The sequence below is a fragment of the Falco naumanni genome, chromosome 2 (assembly GCF_017639655.2).
Source record: "Falco naumanni isolate bFalNau1 chromosome 2, bFalNau1.pat, whole genome shotgun sequence".
NCBI lineage: Eukaryota > Metazoa > Chordata > Aves > Falconiformes > Falconidae > Falco > Falco naumanni.
In genome coordinates, this window is record NC_054055.1 from 25,075,362 (window position 1) to 25,093,902 (window position 18,541).

The window sequence follows — 18,541 nt, forward strand, 5'->3', positions numbered from 1 at the left end:
GGATTACCCAGCACAGTCAGAGAGCTGTTTGCCCAAATGCTGGCAATCCCTAGAAAGGAAGATGCCAATAACTCCTAGATTAAATGGTAAGCAGGGCATTACCAAGAGATTTTGGAAACAGGGAAATGAGCTTGATAAGTACAAGAAGACCATGGCAGCCAAGACTACGCCAGCATCACCTCGCTGTCACTGCAATCTCTGCCTAGGGCTGGCAGAGCATCCTCACCATCAGGGCCACAAGCACGCAGTCAGGGCACCAGCAGTGCAGTTTGCAACACAGGACCCACACCTTGGATGTACACTTGCAGGGGCTGTCTCAGCAGTGGTGAGACACCCACCAGTGGGTGGGCCGATACAGGTGCAGGCAAAGCCAGAGCACACAGGCAACTGTGCAAGTGTACATGATTCACACTTCTGGGGGATAGTTATAAAAAACCAGTTAGAAATTTAAAGGGACTTCTTACAATTCTTTGTATGTCTAGCATTGTGGTTTATCTTCTGTATTGTTTAGATTGATCCTGAATATATGGTTCATTGATTGCTGGTTAATTATGTGTCATTAATGAATCAATAAAACACTTGGAATCAGATTTGATTTAAGCCACGAGTTGAGCAGCTTTTTTATCCAACACTTACAGACTCCATGCTCACAGAATATGTCTTTGAACAAGCTCTAAACATGTAGCAGAGAAGGAACATCCAGGAGCCGGAAAAGGGGAACATATGTCATACCCAAATGTTAAGCAGGAGTTTTCAATAGTGGACTGTGGTAAGAGAATTAAGGTTGTTAAAACCAGGATGCTGCAATAGAAGTGGCAAACACAACTATGTATTAGTAGATACATAGTATAGATGGGTCAGAAGGTGGCTACAGTCTTGATCATTTAAGTATAGTCTCTTTAAGTAGATGAAGGCTCTAACAGTTAAAAAATGTTCAGATTAGGCCAGTTGATTGAGGCATGTCAATTGGGAGTAACTGCTATTGGAAGAAAAGCCACATGATGAGGGAATGCTCTTAAAGAACTGTGAAGTTCTGTGTTGCTGACAAGCATTTCATAATAAAAGAGCTATATAAGGGTTGAATGTATAGTACAAGCACCACATACTCTGAAGAATACTATTTCACACTAAACACAGCTTATATTTATTTAGGTTTACAGATTTACAACATAAAATTTTGTTATACATTCTCTGTATACCCTATTTTCCAAAACCTTAACAAGATGACTTGTGTAACATGAGACTGTAGAGTGCTGCCAAATGAAGTTTAACATGTAATACTGGGCCGATTCATCCCAACTAGGCATCCCAGGTTCCTTTCATTGACAGACACCCTGAGGATGGTTTAGATGTTGGTTGAACTGAATTATGTCCTGTTATTTCTTTTCACTGATTACAAACAGACTCAGCAATGAGGCTCGAAGCCAATGTGCCTTAGGCCTGCAGTAAAGTGTATGGAAGAAAACTGACTTCTGTTTTTAGCTTATCTTTTTAAATATTAGTATCTTGAACTGTCTGTTTCACCAAAGACAAGTTTTATATAAGCAAAGTTAAAGATAAATAAAGAAATCATGCCCTCTAATTCATGCATGCATTTCTAACCTTTTACAACTGGAATTGATAAATGCACACTCATTTATAAAAAGCATGGTTTACATACAACTTGCAATATATATGTTATCAGCTAAATAGACACTGCTGTGTATATGCCTGTTAACTCTGTTGCTAAGATCAGTACAGTTCCATTTATTTTAATGTGCAAGTTCCACATTCGTGTTTAACTGAACATTCATTTGTCTGGAAGACTGAGTTTATATGAGTACTAATTTGTTATGGAAAATGAATGCACTGTGCAAGAAAAACACACATTTCTTCTTCATCAGCCAAATTATTTTTAAATGTAGCAACATGATGAATTACTTATGTATGACAACTACCACATTTTCAAATACGGCCATTTCATAGTTACTTATACTGAGGTCTTAAGAATTATTGTGATTTTATTTGTTTTTACCATGAAAATCTATAAAGAAAAAAGAGAAATTATATAGATACATTTCATACAAGCATAAATATAATAAAAACATTTCAGTTTAAAGTGGAGCTATTCTTCATCCCCAGTTGAATTATTACTCTTTTGCTATGTTCACAAACAAGTCACTTGTACAAATTATGATCTACATATTGGAGTTTTAATAATGCTGATGACTTGGTAGAAACTCAGTAGAATAATTGATATATGTTCTTTTGTTTTCCTACAAAAGGGAAAATAGAAATAAGTAATAAAACCAATGTGTAAAAATCTCTTATGCTTCTGCTGCTCAATTATACATTGCATGGGAAAAGCAAAGGCAGAAGGGGAAATTCAAGACTAGTTCCTAATTATCCAATCTAATTCTCACACTATCTTTTATGTTTCTTGTATCACCTAGTTGGTTATTTAGTCAGCACTTACACTACACACCACCATCATCAATGCTATGGAATTACTTAACTGTTCAAAACAGAAAAGCAGACAATGTTGGCCCCTTGGAGTTGTTCAGCTACAACATTTGTCCGACTGGGGTTTTCTTGGCTTTTGGTTTTTGAAGTTGATGCAATTTATGCAATGAGTATTTTTTGTTGTCCTGTTTCTTTGTTTTTGTTTGGTGGTTTGTTTTTTTTTTTTTTTGTGCTCTGGTCCCCACATCGTTCTAGTGAATTAAAATGTTGCAATGTGTAGCATACCTTCTATTTACAAAACGGTTTAGGAGATTATTTAACTGGCACAGCCATCCATCTTTTTACATTTTATTTTCACATAGTGTTTATAGTGGGCCATGTGCTTGCCTATTGACATGATGTTGTCAGTTATTCTAAGGGCTCTGTTGGGTTTGTCTTCAGAGAATGAATTGTTCATTTATGGTCTGATGTTGTTTTAATCAAATCCTCTTCTGAGGGTTTTCTGCCACCCTCCCTTTCCTACTCCACTCTTAAATCCTAAAATATATTTTAGCTATGAAGAGGAAATTCTAATCAGCAGTGAAAATTTGTGACTGAGGAATGATCTGGTATAGAAGGCAAGAAGGCTGAACTACAAGATGGGGTTAAATTACCTGGAAGCAAGGATGCCAGAGACAGGTGGTCTCCTTGCAAGAGTAAAGTTTCCCTTGGTGATGAGATAAGAGCCAGCATCCTGGAACAGGAGGCCTCAGGGCCCAATCTCAGGGGCTGACTTTGGGCAGCAGAGCTGGTCTGGGGGGTGGACCCAAGGGCATCCTGAGGTGCCCCATGCAACGGCTCTTGGGACTGGTGCTGGAGCAAGGGTCTATAAGGAATCTGCTTGTGACAAATCTTTGCAGAGCCCATGTAGAATTGGATATTGTGGGAGGACTCTGCCCAATGCTTTGTTCATTATTTTATTTTTAGATTTAAGTACAAACATATTTAATTCACCTCAAGGGATACCATAAGGTGGTTCCATAAAGATACCATAAAGATTCCGTAACAGCTACCAAACTGATTAGTCATTGTAGAGTTGTAATGAGTTTTGCTCATTTGTTTTTGGTTTTGGTTTGGGTTGTGTTGTGGTGGTTTTGGTTTTTTTCTTTTTTTTTTTAGTTTGTGTGATACAGAAACACAAAAAGGGATATATTACACCTTCTAGTTCCCCACTACCTCACATTTTCTGGCTTTCTTTGAATCCGTATCTCCACCTAGTTCTTATACTATTGAGTTTGAATTAATCTGTGCTTCTTCAGTGAAAGTTAATATGCTCAATCCAAATTGCCTGTAGTATCAACAGATATTTTGTCTTTGAAAAGAATGCATATATAGAATTCTTTATAGGATTCTACTTCCCAGACAAATTGTATGCTGTTCATCAAATTTTTATAAGTTTCATGGACTTATGCAACCTTTGGCACTACTAGAAGACTTGTTATTTGCTACAGTGGAATTTGAACTAGGTTCTTAATTGATTGTTTCATAAACTTTCTACTTTAAAGGTTTTTTACAATATGAAAACCAGTGATTAAGATTTTTCAGCTTTAATGCTGTTTTTTCTACATCTCCTTTCATTCCAAGAATTCAGATCAAAGTTTATAACAAAGTAAGTTTATACACATAATAATATAATTAACCTGTAAAATACTTAAGATTTTTCATGAGCATTTTATCAGACAGTCATTGAACTGGGATAATTAGATCAGTTGATTTATCAAATGGAAGAGGGAAAGTGAAAGATTGTGGTTTGTAACTACACTCTAATGAGAAAAGCATAGTGCTACTTTACTATATTACTTGCAATCTCTTGAGTTCCTTCTCAACAATAGCTCTGGATTTCCAGGGAGCATTATTACTCATGGAACATAGAAAATTAATTTTCATAGAACTGCATATGCTAGCTGGGACTTTAACCTGCTGAAGACAGTGGAAACATGTTTCTGACTCCCTGAATGACAGAAAATAGCTTTTATACTTCCACAGTTTCTGTACAGGGATTATTGCCCTAATCGAGGGACTAAGTTCCTTTCATGCCCTTCCTGAAAGTTAGCTAAATTTCATTTGTGTATGACTTACAGAGCAAAAGAGATTTTTAATGAAAAAAAAAATCAATTGTATTTTTATTTTATGACTTGTTGCATTTGTCTTAATAATATGTATATATATATAATAATAATACTATTATGTAATAATTACTTCTCAACAAGTCTGTGAACTAAGTAATTCCTGCCTAGGGTGAAAACATAATGTTCAGTGCCAGGCAAACTGAACCAAATAAAGAGTGGTCAATGTTCTCTACCACAAATACCAGCCTAGCTTTCATTTTTAAACTCAAGAAGGAAATAAAGTCATATCTTTTTCCTAATCTATGGATAGCAGGACAGGAATCTATTTGAAAATTTGCATTACAAAAGTAGTTAACCAAGATCTATGGATCAATATATATTGAAAACGGAACAGATCTCTTTAAGTACATGTTAATTGCCAAAACCAAATTTAATATAAAAAGGAAAAACAATTATTGATTTTATAAATGATCTTGGAAAGAAATACATATAAAGTCTTGAGGGATGGGACTAGTATGGGTACATCAAAGTACTGAAGATACAAGTGAAGTGCTCAGAGGGTAGCCTTAAAACTGAGCTCAAAGGCAATTCAGTAAAATTTCTGTAACCAATTTTATCTATACTAAGAGTTCCAAACTAACTATCAGCAAAAATGAAGATTTGCCTAAGGAAGAATGAGCTATATCCACCACATTTATGTCTTTAGCAACTCCTTCACAATGGGATGTTATCTCTACAAATAGAGATAATGCTTTGAACAAAGAAAACAATTCCTTAGCTCACATTCACTATAGAAAACTAAGCAAAGTTTTCTCTGAATCTGAAGTCAGTTTTGCCAAGGAACGTGCAGTGCCATTCTGTTCCCCTTCTACTTATAATTAGGTGCCTTGAAACTTTATACATTTGTAGAGATCAAGGTTTAAACAAGGATTTCAGTTTAAACTAACTCAAGAGTGAAGGATTTTCAGTATCTAATTCTAGAAATTGAATTTTGATGCATAGAGTGTAAACTAGAATACTGTTGTGACATTTAGATGATGTGTTTTACTAGCTAAAAATAGTTGTTTATCTAAATTTATTTTTATATTGCCTAGCCCTCATAAACAGTGCAAGTTCTATAAAAGATTCTTTGCACTTTAAATCAGTTATTTTTATTTTATTACCGTATTTTAAAAATTATGCTGTTCCCTGCCCCCCCCCCCCCCGCCCCCCCCCCCCCCCCCCCCCCCCCCCCCCCTTTTCTATTTATGAAAGAGCTTTCTTGAAGGACAGAGGCTTTGACAGTCTGGCAAAAATGGGGATAGAATGTCTATCAAAAGCCTCATTTTAGAGCATTCAAGAATACATTTTTCTCTACTGCACAGTCAAACACAAACCTTCTTGAAGTCCAGAACTTATTCAGCCCACCAGATAACATTTCTATTAAGACTGTTCTTTAATATATGTTCTTCCTTCTGCATTTTATTACTTAGTAAAGAAATCAGTTATTTCTTTAGCAGTAATATTGAGATCTTGGGTCATAATGGTTTTATTCATCTATCCAGGTGTTAATGCTTTATCACATAAATATGTTAGGCTACTCTGAGTGATAACTAATTCACTTGCTTTTTCTTAAATGAATGCAGACTCCAAATTTCACTTACCAATTACAAATAAATAAATCACTAAACATAACATCTGAACTGGGGTGATATTTAAATGAATATTCAATTACAATATGCCTGAGACAACAGAATTAAAACTAAATGTTACTTTTAGTGTTCAATAACTTAGATCCCAGATTTTCTAGTAATATTTCAGGAAAGCTGCAGCTCTCTCATTTTAAATTAAGAATTTATTGAAAAGATTTTTGAGTTAAAGAAGAGAAACACTGAAAAAGCTACATTTCTCCCCTACTCTGCTACAATAAACAGTGAACTACAACTTTGAGCTATTAAATCACAAACACTAAGCACTATTTTTTAAACACAAAAGAGGGAGTCCATGCTTTTAATGTTTCTTAATAAATAAATAAACACCTAGAAATAGAGTGTCAAAAAGAGGGCAGTCACTTATTCACAAGATCCATTGAATGTAACTCTTGCATTTCATAACGGCACGCTGTTCTCCCTTTCCAGCTAGAAATAAACCTGGGAGAAATCACCCTATAAATATTTCCCTTTCTTATATATTTGTATTTGGATGACAAACATTTTTCCTCTACATGCACAACATTTCCTTTTTGCCTGTAGAAGCACTAGCAGTGAGCACCTCATGCTTATATATGTATCTTTTAGCATCTAAAAGCAGGAGAGCACAACCCTACGATGTGCAATGATCAAACAGGAGATAGAGCCATGAACTAACAGGAAAAGCTGTACAACAACAAAAAAATAGATTTTACACTAATAAGTAGATCTAATAAGACACAAAAGGGATAAACCCAAAATATATCTAGACCTGAGGGTATCAAAGTAAAAAAAAAAGTTGATCAACTTGGAGTGGTATGTAAAACTACATTTTCCTTTTGCCAAATCACTTCTAGAATGTTAATTTCTACCAGGTTTTTTTTAAGAGTTCCTTATTATGTTTGCTGTCTTGAAAGCTGCTGCTCTGATGACTGCCATGTTCTTGGTCTGAGGACAAGACTGGTTTCCTGGGAAAGCAGAGGTGTGCATGAGTACCTGGTGTCAACCACCACAGGTGCAGTAGCCCTGTTCAGCTGTTTAATTTCAGAACAAGAAGTGGGACAGCTCCCATGCATTTCAAAACAAGTGAACAAGGGTGTCTTTCCCATCAGTCAAAAGTTGTTCTTTCTTTTTGTTCTTTCTCCCTTGAATGGAGAATGTGATGTTTACAGGAAACTGTAACTGTGCAAACACCACCAAAAGAGGCAGCTGAAGAATTCCCCTACAGAATCAAACTAGATCATTGTGGTTCTTACCTTATTTCTAATCTCCCTCTGATTTTTCTGAATTCAGGAATTTTTAAAAGGAATTATATAAGATTATATTTTTGAAGAAGTTTTACATCTCTTTGGAAGTATGTGTCCGAAGGCCAAATTCTGCGTTTGGTACATCAGCAAGAGTCTGATTCATGCTATTATAAATTAAAATTGGTCTCAAATAAGAAAAAAGTGCCAATTCAATCATGTTTCTGAATCATGTCTTATAAAGACAAAAAATGTCTTATTTCCCACCTCTCTGAGAATTACCATATGTAGAATCCTGCATCCACTTTTGGACCACTCAGTACAAGAAAGACACTGGCCAACTGGAGGGAGTACAAGGGAGGCCACTGAGATGGTTGGGCTGGAGCACTTGCTCCATAAGGATAGACCAGAGGAACTGGGCTTGTTCAACCTGAAGCAGAGATGGCTTTGGGGACACCTAACAGCAGCCCCCAGTGACTGTAGGGAGGTCATTGAGGAGACAGAGTCAGGCTCTTCACAGCAGCACAAGCTAGGAAAACAAGAGAAAACTTGTTTATAAATTAAAATGAGATTCTAAGCCTGAATATAAAGATAAGCTTTTTCACCATAAGGACAGTCAGGCAGTGGCACAAGCTAAGAGAGGTTACCATCTCTGTCCTTGGACAATTTCAAGACCCAACTGGATGAAGACCTAAGCTGCTTGGTCTGACCTCAGAGCTGACCTGCTGTGAGCAGCAGATTGGACTGGAGACTGCCCAAGGTCCCTTTTCCTATATGAACACTATGATTTTACGGACTTTGCTTTTAATACAGAGCTACTTAACTTTACCAGATTCAGTACTTACCTTCTTTATTTCATGTGATAGAATATCCAGGCAAACATCAGTTACAAGCAGTGATTTTACAGTTGCACAACAAATAAGTCTGAAATCTATACTCTCAAAAGCCCCCACGGCATCCCACAAAAAGATATGAAAATGTAGGTAAGACACAATTATGTGTGACTGCCACATTCATTAACATTAACTAATAAGATTGTTGACATCTAAAATTGCTTGTGTCAGGTAGCAATGACAAACTTGGTAAGACAGTACTTGCAAAATGCCATTAAATATTTTGCAGCTCATTTCTATCAGTACCAAATATTGGATTAAGACAATAACAATGTTCATATGAATTTGAAAAAATTAATTACAAAACGGCTTTAGAAACCCCATTGCATATGTGATTAAAATAATGAAAATAGCTTTTATTCTGAGGACTTTAAATAGGAAAAGTACTCCTGCTATTACAAATAAATACCAATAATTAGTGTAATGACAACAAATAGCACTGAACTTTCATAGAATCATGGAATCATTTTGGTTGGAAAAGATCTTTGGTTCTTCTCATCCTGTCAAAGCAGAAGTAATTAATTTTTTCCCCTGAAACTGCTGATAAGGGAGTTGTGCTGCATATTAGGGATGTTTTATCTTCAGAGTGTCTCTGTTACACTATGTAAAGCTTTAATTTTTGTGTGAGGCTATGGATTTTCTAGTATATTGTTAAAAGATTGCAAAACCCAGAAATATTTCCTATTTGCCAAGATCTCTTCTCTAGTTTATAGTTCAGAAAAATTATTTCTTTCAAGTGATTTATGTTGGTATTTGTAGCCTAGAACACTTCTAACAAAATCCACATTATTCAGACAAAAATAATTTTAAGTCATGGATATTTGCAAGACTTGAAATATGAATGTGGATTCAGGTTTGAAAACCTGAGCCAAAATCAAAGTGTGTTGACAGCCTCTTCTTCTCTCCTACTCATGTAAAAGGCAGCATGGTATAAGCATCTTTATGTCATTTTAGCATATTTTTTTTTCAAGTCAGGGAGATAAAACAACAATTATAAACATATGTTTTACAAATACTTCTGCAAACTTGAAATGTTGTGCCTGTATAAACTGTATAATGAAAATCCTACATGATATCACTTTGAACATTTACAGTCACAACTCACAAAGTATGTAAGACTTTCTCCTGCTCATTTCTTAGGAAAGGATGGGTGGCTGTGCAACATCTTCCCCAACATCCATCGGCCAGCATACATCCCCACTGTGAATGAGTGGATGCCTTGTGGCTAATCTCAGCCTGGATGCTGGGAGACAGTGGTACAATGGGCACAGCTGGCCATGCCATGGTGAGGTTTGAGACTGGGCTTTCGTATTTGCTATGTGGAAAGCAGGCATCTTTGGTCTTTATGAAAATTTTAGAGCTCTTTTTAACAAACACTGGAGCCTGCTTGGACCTTAATGGCTTGACAGGCTTGGCCCATTGCTGCTTTCCTGAAAAGCATGGTGCCTCCTCAAAGTCAGACAAGAAGTGAGCATGACGTGCTACCCGAATTAGTTTTGCAAGAGTAGCTACTCACTGAAAAGCAGCAAGTGGCACCCTCAGTGCAGTGGCTGTGCATGCAGTTAGCTTCTGTTCACATTGGAATTTCTGATGCTACATCAGTGCAGGAATCTTTCTTGCTTCAAAAATTAAAGTATGCTTTGTGGCTTAGTGTGATAGCAAAGCCAATCCAATAGCAAGCTGCCACAGAAAGTGGAAGTCTTGCTGTTCTGAAATTTCTCTTGCATCTAGTATACTGGTTTAGCCACAAAATTAAACTAAATGAAACAAAACAAAAAATATTTTCCACTGGATTAACCAATTATGCATTTACTGTACAATCTATAGATCTGCTACAGGGAAGAGAGAGCAGCAAGAATGGAAATTAACCACATCTTTTGCAGTGATTTGTCACTGGTTGGGTTTCTTTGTAATATCAGATCGAGCCTAAGTAACTATCTCAAGATAAAATATTTTCTTCTTTAGATCACATTGAGATGTTTTAAAAAATAACTTCTTGTAGGGAGAAAGCATTATAGCAGATCTGAAACTTGAATACATGAAATTACTTAAAATACCATTTCTATTTTCCAAATTCTGCTATAACAGAAGGCAGTGCACCACTATTAATATGTTACACATTAGATTCTCATTAGTCTATAGTGAACTGTAAACATATACATCACAATTTAATCCATGAAGTTATGTACTCAGTATTGATGAAAATGATACTATTTGGATACTTCAGAACTATAGTCAAATAAGAATTGAGACATTAATCTGAAGACTTTGAAAATAATTTATATGAATATCAAGTCTTAACTTCACAGCATTTTAACCTTTGCAGCAGCAAAACATGAGTTTATCACAAAATTAAAATCAAGCAATTTTGTATAACGGAAAAATGAACCCTAAAAGTAAATGTGTTCCAGATCTAAACCCTCTGATATTCTAGCTATTTGTATTGCAAATGCATAGGCGGAAAAGTGGGCATTCACTATAGCCATTTCAGGCCTTGAAAACATTAACCTCCTCAGAATGCTCATTGGTAACAAGATATCAGGCATATAAACCCAAAACCTTTAAAACCTTCCTTTTAAAATTGGTGTGATGCAATTAACCTTACTACCTGTGATAACTGTTGTGATTCCCCAGCCTATGTTGCTCTCTCCACCTTGAAAAGGAAGCTGTTACTCACCTAAGGTGATACAGCTGCTAGCAAAGCAGCTGCTGAACTGCCACACTATATCCAGCAGGCAGAACTTTTTATGCAATATTGAAAATTGAGCCCTTCATGTGTGGAACAGACTCCTCCAAAACAAACCTTTTCTGATTAGTTACATCTCAAATAGATTTGATGTCATTTTCCACCTCTAGGATTTCTAGTTCTATAATCTATAATCAAGGGGAAGCTATGCAGGTGACTTGCTCAATGCAAGCTTGAACATCAGTCCTAAGTTATAGTATATAACCTTTGGTAATACTCTTGATTTTTGCATTAATATGGAACATGCATGATGTATCTAGCATTTCTGCAGGAACTTAAATGTAAAAGTTACATTAAATCCAAACCCACCCACCCACCCCCAACAAACTAAATAAAAAATATTCTTTCAAATCTTTTTTATTCACTCAGAATCAAGAATCAGTTTGAATAAACAGGAAATATTTAAAATTTTAGATCCTTCTGGCTCTGCAAAATTAGGTAGAAGTTACACACAATAGCAAGGTATCTCAAAAGCAGAAGTCCCAGGAAGAATACTTCATACAGAATTATTTTATTCTGACTGGAATGGGGAAACACTGACTATTGAAGAAGTGAGTAGACAGATTTCTATACATTTATTTAATTAAATTCATTAATTAAACTCAAGCTTATTTTTTCATGGCAAAAGTCACATGATGTATCTGATTTCAAGCTTCCTGGTTCTCAGAAAACTATGTTAAAGCTAGAGTTATAAACAATTTGGGTAAAATCTAAAATGATCAATGTCTGTGACTGAATGTCATTATATGCACAGGTTGTGAGACTTTCTCCTTTGCACTTTTCTAAGCTCATGCACCCCAAAAGCAATTACAATTCCCAGGAAAAAACCTACATTCATCACCTTCAGAGCCACAGCTATTTCTCTTTTAGCAAGGAGAGAGCGTGGGTAGCTTTAGCTGGCTATACGCTGAAAAACCAACCTTTTTAGATTGGGGGAGCTATTCCCATGGAACGTGAACTGGCAGAGGGCCAGAGTCTGCAAGGAAAACTCAAAACCAGCTGCAGCAGAGCAGCAACTAAGATCTAAAGTATCAATTTCAAAAATAATTGAATCATTACTTAACACATGAAGTACTCAGTAATACAATATAATATTTTATTTGCCCTGAATACATTATAATAACCATTAGAAGTGAATTCAGTAAACACTTTTTTTCACCAATAGTTTTGAGTGACTAGGATTTCTGGCAGCTACCCAAACAGGTCACCACGAACAGGATAATGTGGCAATCTGTTATCATTAGCTCTGTTGGAAAGGTTCTGAAGACACTAGAGAGAATTAAATGACCTGGAAAACTCAGTCTATGGAAAAGTCTATTGTACTCATCTCCATTATTTCCACCTCTACGCATCACTGGAACAGTGGAACAACATGATTTGCAGTGGTGACAAACATAAAGGTCATTTTTCTGTTTTTCTTTTATCCAGCATGAGCCATTTAAGGATTGTTAAATTCCACACATACAGAAAACTACTAATTTGTGTCAGTTCCTTACACTCTCCAGTGTCTATTGAAATCTCCACATTTGGAAGACAATGCAGAGTTGTATTTTTGAAAATCACTGCTACTTTTGTTCCTGTCCATCACTGTTACAACTGTCAGAATTTCAGATTGTCTAAAATAACAATATACAAAACTCCTATATAGCCTGTTTTAGGAACCGTTTTTCCTAACTGGTGCAAATTTTCCAGCAAAATTTGGAAGAAAGAGCAGGTCTAAAATATACATATATGGTTTAAATTTATGTTTGCTGCTCTTTGGCAAGAAGAAAGAGTGATTTTTCATTTATAGCTTGGGGAAAAAACTCTTCCCTCTTTTCTCTTCCTACCACCTCTTGCCCCTCAAGGACATTAAAGATGTGTTTTCAATACAGAATGCCAGCTTTGCATGCACTCAGAGCCAAAATGCTTCTTAATATGACTAATATCCTTCAACAGATCTGCTACTCTAATATAGCTTGTACAGAGAAAAAAAGTTAAAATTCACCTGCCAATCTTTCCTATGCTTTTAGTGGTTGCAATTGTCAAGAGCAGGAAAACGAGTTAAAATCTGTTATATTTAAAATGACACTGTGATTCTGGTCATATCAAGTTCATCAGTTCTATTCAGTTATGTCTGTTTGGAGGTCACTGTCTGTCTCATTCATTAAAATGGCTTTCTAGTTTTCTGACATGATTCTCAATTAGTTAGGTGGGCAGGTAAACCATCTGACATCAAACAATGAACTATGTGCTTCCAAATATGTTTGCACAGCCACACATTACACTTAAGCAAGCTCTTTATATTGACCTATTAATAAACCATAGTTTGAGGTTGAGAATAAAGTCTCAACTCAAAAATTAATTAGAAGTGTCCTGAACTACATGATCATAAGTCATTCAGCTATTAAATGATGAAGCACACAAGTTAACAGATAACCGCAGACATTTACTCCATCTTATTTCCATCTGTGGCTGTATTCATGATAAATTTAAAGTGACTATCCGTTGTTCATCTGGATAATGAGTCTCAGATTCAAATGACTCATACCTACAGCTGCTATATCACACTGGTTTGTATCACAATAGGCTCTTAATGAGCACACTGCTTTTGACTTTCACCTGCTTCATTAATATACATTTGTATTTATCTAAATATTCTAATAAAACATACATTGAGTTACACAAGTAACAATATTATCTGGGGACAAACTCTGCCTGCCTAACAGGGTGTATTATCCTTGACTTTTAAGTTTACCTTCATGACAACTTGCCTGTGATTTCAGATTCTTGTAACAAGCACACCATATCCTAGAATTGGACCAAGCCATATTAAAATACCTGGGAGTTTAGAAATGTAATATAGAACTTGTCTCTAAATCTTGTCTACAGAGTTTTTCAGAACTAATAAGATGCTATTAAACATGAGACAAAAAATATTTTTCAGAAGTTATCCAGTGCACCCAGGTTAAGAGTATACTGCAGTGATTATAAAACATTTACAAGGAGTGGTAAACACTTTCAAGACAAAGCCTTCTACAAACCCATGATGAGAAACAACAATATTATCTAGAAAAGTGGATTCCTTTTTTTAATCGATGTTCCATTTGTAAGCTTATTCAGGTTAAATTGGTGGTGAGAGTTTCTGTGTTTGAATTCAATTTTATAAACTAATAAATGCAAGCAATAAAGCTCATAAACATATTCCAAAAGCAGTTTAATTTAAACATCCACTACCTCAGCTCTCCCACTGGCTGTACAGAAGTTGTCCTTCAAAACAGAAATGATCTCCACAGAATAGTTCTTGTATAAGTGAAAACTGATGATGCTCAGGGGCTGAACTGAATCAAAATGTATTAGGACTCCTTTTCGGTAATCTGTGGAACAGAAAAAAAGTTATATGTAAGTGCAGAGCCAGATTTGAATCCTTGGAGTACTCAAACCTTCTTGTACCATAAAGGTTTTTTCCAACCTAAATGATTCTATGGTTCCATGTGGAGATCTGCTCATGTGACCCTCATGTTTCATTCCTTGTATGTTGGGGTTTTTTTTAACATGGCAACGTTGGTTGGCTGTATGCATTAAAACTGAGATACCTTTCTTGTTTCACAATGGATACAGGATTAAAAAGTGCTTTGTTTGTGCCTTGTTTCATGCCGTTAAGGGAAAAAACAGTGGTTTTTTACAAAAACAAATGAACAAAAAAGGAAAGAAAAAAAGAAAAAATAATTAAGAGTTATTTTTTTCTGCTACCCTATAAAGAAAGGATAGTACTGAGAAGAATGGAAGAGTTATAAATTTTCATTACTAGCCTTTTGTGTTTATGTATATTCATCTATAATGAAAGGAATATGAAATAATTTCTGTAGTTTGAATTTAAACCATGTCATGAGCATTTTTCTAAAGATGCTTTCTCATATTATGTTTTTAAAAAAAACTTTTTCCAGATAACATGGAATTACAACTTTGTTGATTACTTCATTTTCAAATTACTCATTTGAAATTATGCTACAGGCTTGCATCATCAGTGGGCTTATCATCCTAAAAAAATACAGCATAAGGCTTCCTTAAAATAATGATTGCTTGAACCAAAGTCTCTTCTATCTACATATCTAATCATTAAATTGGCAACAACAGAGAAATCACACCACTTTCAGTAAATTTGAACAATTGTTAGCATCCTCAATTATAAAAGAAAAAAAAAACAAACAAAAATAAACCCAAACAAACAACCAAGCAACCAGCCAAGCAATGAATGAAAAAAACACCACTGTTGTGATACTATGTGAGCTTTTGGATTAATTCACTTTCATATGAAGGCTGAAAACCAGCCTTTTACCTGCAGAAGTCTTTCTTAACTAAAAAGTAAACAGTTATATCACCTTTCCTTTTTCCCAGCTTTTCTTGTACCCAACCAAAGTTATGTTCTCAGATGCTTCTTCTCTTGACTTTCACAACATTTTACCTTGATCAAAATAGCCACAGGAATGTCTTCCTGTTCCAAATTGTTCTCTACTTAAGATATTTTCCTGGGAATCAGTCAGCAGCTGGTAACTGCATCTACCAAATAATTTTGGATCTAGTTAAAACTAAACAAACAAACAAATTAAAGCCAATTAACCATCCTATGACCTGTCTCTGTCATTACCAGGAAATGTATAAGATGTCTTAAGTTCTTCTACCTAAGGCATTGTGGTAGAAATAACTACCAATTTCATAGCTGATGCACTTGAGAATTATGAAGGATGTTTCCTCACTTTATTGGCCTTGAAATTTGAATTGAAAAATTTACCCAGACCTTGTCTTTAGAAAGGCACTGAACTCATGGGCTGGAGAGTAGTTTTGACTTACATTGTGTATTACAAAAAAATCCAAACAAACAAACAAAGAAACAAACAAAAAAACCAACAACAACAACAAAACCCCACCACACCAGTACAAGGAAGAAATTCTGATGTTGATCTCATTAACTTTTTGTAGACCAGCCTACAGGAAAAGAATTTACCTAACTGATATTACAATTCAGTCCCCTACTGCCTGAATGATTCAAAGCTGCATCTGCAGTTTAGCCACCCAGAGGAAGGCAAACTGCTCATCTTTTGTTAGATCTTTCCCACCTTGCAGAAAACAGTGAAATTTTATAAAAACTATTGTGCTGGCTTTGGCTGGGATAGAGTTTTTTTTCTTCAGAGTAGCTGTCATAGTGCCATGTTTTGGATTTGTGCTGGAAACAGCGCTGATAACACAGGGGTGTTTTAGTCATTGCTGAGCAGGGCTTGCACAGAGCCACGGCCTTTGCTGCTTCCCAGACCACCCCACCACTGAGTGGGCTACAGGTGCACACAGAGTTGGGAGGGGACACAGCTGGGACAGCTGACCCCAGCCGGCCAAAGGGATATCCCATACCACATGATGTCATGCTCACCATACAAAGCTGGGGGAAGATGAAGGAAAGGAGGAAATGTTCAGAGCTATGACATTTGTCTTCCCAAGTAACTGTTGCACATGATGGAGCCCTGCTTTCCTGGAGGTGGCTGGTTACCTGCCTGCTGATGGGTAGTGGTGAATGAATTCCTTATTCTGCTTTGCTTGTGTACACAACTTGCTTTACCTTTGAAACTGTCTTTATCCCAGCCCATGACTTTTCTTACTTTTACTCTTTCAATTGTCTCCCCATCCCACTGTGACGGGAGCGAGAGAGTGGCTGTGTTAATCCAGCTGGGGTTAAACCATAACAGTTATTAAGAGAAAAAATACAGAAAACCAGTGATGAAGCCACAGTATCAGAAGAGAGAGAATTAGATTTCACTTCCCATTCCCTTACAGTATTTGTATGTTTTTAATCACTAACAATAACTATCTGTGTGGCTAAGTGTCCATGAGTAAGCCTAAAAATACACCCTTCTCCCTGTCTAGTTGTTACCCAAATCACCGAGTGGTAAAAATACATGATCTAATAAATATTCAAAATTGTATTTCATGCACACCTTTGGCACTATCAGTAAGGAATGTCATCCATCCCTCCTGTCTTTTAAGCAGGTTTCTTAGCAGCCATTTAGAGACACATCCTGAAAGGGATGAACCATTACTCATCCTTGAGAGCAGCAGCTTCAGCTGCCACCTCTGGCAGAAGTACTTCCACAAAAACACTGTTTATTTCCTATGACTAAAATATGAGATTCTCCAATCAGCACCTGGATATTGCAGACCTCAGCCACAAATCATCTCATTTACCTAAAAAATAAGAAAGGCGCTAGATATTTCTCTGAATGGAATGGATCCTGTAGCCTTGTGAATAAGATATCACCACTGTTGTTAACAGGCCATAGTCTTTGTAATAACTGCAACACCTCAAGACCAGGGCTTGTCAGGTTTACTTTGTCTGAACTTGTTTTACCTAGCTAAACTTTGTTATAACTGATAGAGCTGTAACAACAATTTTCAAAATTACCAGGAAACTAGGACTGTTTCATTTTGCTTTTTCTTATCCTCATATGGTACAATTTTCGTACAGGTAGTAGTAACAAGTAGTTATTGCATGTATAATTTAATATTTATGACTAACATGACATTACATAGAGGAATATAGCCATGGTATGACAAAAGAGACCTTGAAAATGGGGACACAGGATGCAGTGTAGAGATGGGCAGGCACACAATGACAAAAGAAAGGACAGAGGCTGATGATGGAGACTCAATGGCTATAAACAACCCATTAATAGTCAGCTAAGGAGGTACAGACCTGGGAAAATCAGTTTTACAGGCAACAAAAAGAGCAAAGTACATGTATCTAATATACATAAGGTGTGTCATAAATAGTAAATCCACATTAAGCATGCACTTGAAAACCAGTGAACAAATAGCAAGTTGTGAGCGTGTTTGCAAACATAAAAATGTCCCTATGTAAGTTTTAGATAACAAGGAATAAATCAACCACATGAGTCTCAGTGAAGGACCCAGGATGCTGACAACTAGCTGTATCCTCTCCCCACACTGAAGCCAACCTTTGGATCCAGAAGGCACTGAAATATCAAACTTAAACTGTAGAAGTGGTAAATATCAGGAGTGTGTGCCGCAAAATTTCAACAACTTCTGAAATATTTTATTTATTTTCTATTTCTTTCTTTTTTTCTATAATAATAAGAATTATTCAAGTTGATGAATAAGATTTAAATGATACTAACAATAAATTATTGAATTTACATATAAGGTGTGGGTTTTTTTGGCCCTAAAAATATCTTGACCACCAAAGTTCCACTTCCTTGCAGCACCTTTTGGAACTAATTCCTAGATGTTTTTCAGTTGATCAGTCATTTGCCTGCAAAGTTTACAGCTGCACATGGGAAAGGAAGACATTGCCCTTAATAGGCAATGGGGTGGTCATAGTGGAAACTAGAAAGAGAGATGGAAATTCTCTGTTGAAATAATGCCAAATCACTTATCTTAAATATGATTTGCACTT

At 36.0% G+C, this 18,541-nt stretch overlaps 1 protein-coding gene across 5 annotated transcripts in view; it reads right to left on the reverse strand.

Moving 5' to 3' along the window:
• The window catches only part of CNTN5 (contactin 5), a 674,696-nt gene that overhangs the window by 465,681 nt on the left and 190,474 nt on the right, over nucleotides 1-18,541 (reverse strand). For 4 of the 5 annotated variants that reach the window (XM_040584292.1, XM_040584293.1, XM_040584289.1 and 1 more), the window contains exon 2: nucleotides 14,317-14,456. The exons of the other annotated variant lie outside the window; for it this stretch is intronic. The gene's annotated coding sequence lies outside the window, so the exon portion shown is untranslated. The remainder of the gene's footprint in view (nucleotides 1-14,316; nucleotides 14,457-18,541) is intronic. 5 annotated transcript variants of the gene reach the window in all.